Raw genomic sequence first — 2,576 nt, 5'->3', positions numbered from 1 at the left:
GAACATTTACATGAATTGGAAAAACTCCAAAAAATACAGTGAAGAAACATCTGAATAGACATTTCTCAGAAGAAATGTAAATGGTCAAAACATGTGAATATGCCCGATGTCACTAGCCATTATGTAAATATAAATCAGAGCACCATATCAGTCTCCAACACCTGTGGGAGAATACAACACTCAGGTGTTTGTGTGTGCAGCAAGTGGGTTTAGAGGACCCTGTTCACCTCTGGAGAGCAGAGTCTACAGGGAGGTAAAGAAACCTTACTGCGCAGGGGCATGCTAATCTTCTCTGTATCGTTCCAATTTTAGTATATGTGCTGCCGAAGCAAGCACATGTGCTGCCGAAGTGAGAAAGAGATGAAAAGAATTTATCTCAGCTAGCCACTAATATTCAAGAAACAAGGTCTTCAGGAAAGCCAACTCAACTGACATTTTCATGTCATTGTTAAATAAAGGAAAAATTATCTAGGTTCAGCAATACGTAGTTTATAAGAGAAAGACTACAGAGTAATTTCCTTGGCATAGAAATAACTTTGTCTTTTTTTTTTTTATCTATGAGGGCTTGGTATCACCACCACACACCCACATCCCATATACAAATGCCTGGCTTGAGTGGTAGCTTCTCTGCTTTGAGGCAAGTTTCTGCTAGTGTGCACCCTGGGAGGAGACGGAGGATGGCAGAAGTGCTTGGGTCCTTGCACCCAAATGGGACATCCAGAATGAATTCCCAGTTCCTGGTTTTGGCTTGGTCAAGCTTTGGCTATTGCAAGTGTCTGGGGAGTGAAACAGTGGTTCCCTCTTCCTGTCACTCTGCCTTTCAAATCAATAACTGTTGTTGGTAATGACTAATAATGATATTCACTGATTGTCAAATTTTGAATCTATTAATTATAGACAATTTCTCTTTGTAATTTTAAACTTTCATAATGTTCTGTTGCCAATTTCATCACTAGAAATAAAAACTTTTCCTCAAAAAAAAAAAAGAAACCTTACTGCTTTCCTAATGTGCTTATTAAGTTCTTGACCAGCGCCTGTTAGTCTTGCTACAAACTTTCTAGTCTTACTACTTTCCTTCTTCTTCCTCTTCTCTGTGACTTGTAAAATAGTATACATTCTATATACTGTGGATACTTTTGATTTATTTTATTCCTTCAGTCTCCTATGAAGTTCCTCCACAAAAGCACAGCCCTTAAGATATTCATTCATTTATGCAGTCTGCAGATTTCATGAGCTACTAAATTCCAAGTAGTATGTTAAAGGCAAGATCTGGGCCTAAGAGAAAAGTGGTCTAAATTCTGTGCCTAGAAGAGGATTTGGGACATAGTAGAACTTCAGTGAAGTGCTATGTGAATGACATGCACTCATTAAATGAGTAATCTAAAGCATACACTTCATTTAAGCAACACAGCAGCCCTACTCACCTCAGGTAGAGCAATTGAGAGGAATAATGTGAACAAAAATAAGACATCAATAAGTTGAATAATAACAGAGAAAAACAAAATGAGATAGATGCCAACATTACTGAGCTATTTTTGAGGAATTAAATTGATAGAGGGGCTGGCATTGTGGCCAAGTGGGGAAAGCTGCAATCTGTGAGGCCAGCATAACATCTGAGTTCCACTTTGAGTTTAGGAATCTCCACTTCCAATTTAGCTCACTGCTAAACACCTGGGAAACCAGCAGAAGATGGACGAAGGACTTGGGTCCTTGCCACTGATGTGGGAGACTTGGATGAAGCTCCTGACTCCAGCATGCCCCAGGCTCAACTGTTGAAACTCTCTGGGGTGTGAGCCAGCAGATGAAAGCTATCTATGTCTTTCCCTCTCTCTCTAAATCCACCTTTCAAATAATAAAGATTTAATAAACAAATTAACTGATTTCAAAATACACAAAAACGTGAACAATACTATATCATTTTTATGCCAAACTGATAAAAAATAACAAATGCTAGAGAGCACATGGGAAAAGAAAACCGTCATATATGGTGGGTGAAAACACAAGTTAGTACAGATGTTATGCAGAACAGTATGGTCATTCCTTAAAAAGGATAAAAATTGGGCCGGCGCTGTTGTGCAGTGAGTTAAAGCCCTGGCCTGAAGGGCCAGCATCCCATTTGGGTGCCAGTTCTAGTTCCAGCTGCTCTTCTTCCAATACAGCTCTCTGCTATCTCCTGGGATAGCAGTAGAAGATGGCCCAAGTCCTTGGGCCCATGCACCCATGTGGGAGACCCAGAGGAAGCTCCTGTCTCCAGGTTTCAGAATGGCATAACTCTGGCCTTTGTAGTCATCTGTAGAGTGAACCAGCTGATGGAGGACCTCTCTGTGTCTCTACCTCTATTGTAACTCTTTCAAATAAATAACAAAAATTTCAAATAAGATAAAAATTGACCTACCATGTGAGAGTTATCTTGCTCTTGGCTATATATAATAAGGAAATTTTATTAGAAGGAAAGGAGGAGAGCATATCAAAGATACAGCAATTTTCCCATAACACAGCCACTATAACACAGTTCACTGCAGCCAGGATTTGAAACCAATCTAGCTGTCCATCAGTGAAAAACAATGGACAGGGCA

General features: G+C 39.8%; 1 pseudogene; it reads right to left on the bottom strand.

Annotated features, from left to right (window-relative positions):
* Positions 1-268: 268 nt before the first annotated feature.
* LOC138848071 (U6 spliceosomal RNA) lies at positions 269-336 on the bottom strand (annotated as a pseudogene).
* Between the last annotated feature and the right edge of the window lie 2,240 nt (positions 337-2,576).

Source organism: Oryctolagus cuniculus, unplaced genomic scaffold (genome assembly GCF_964237555.1).
Source record: "Oryctolagus cuniculus unplaced genomic scaffold, mOryCun1.1 SCAFFOLD_171, whole genome shotgun sequence".
Taxonomy (NCBI): Eukaryota; Metazoa; Chordata; class Mammalia; order Lagomorpha; family Leporidae; genus Oryctolagus; species Oryctolagus cuniculus.
The sequence above is the reverse complement of the archived record's forward strand: the minus strand, read 5'-3'. Positions and strand labels throughout refer to the sequence as shown.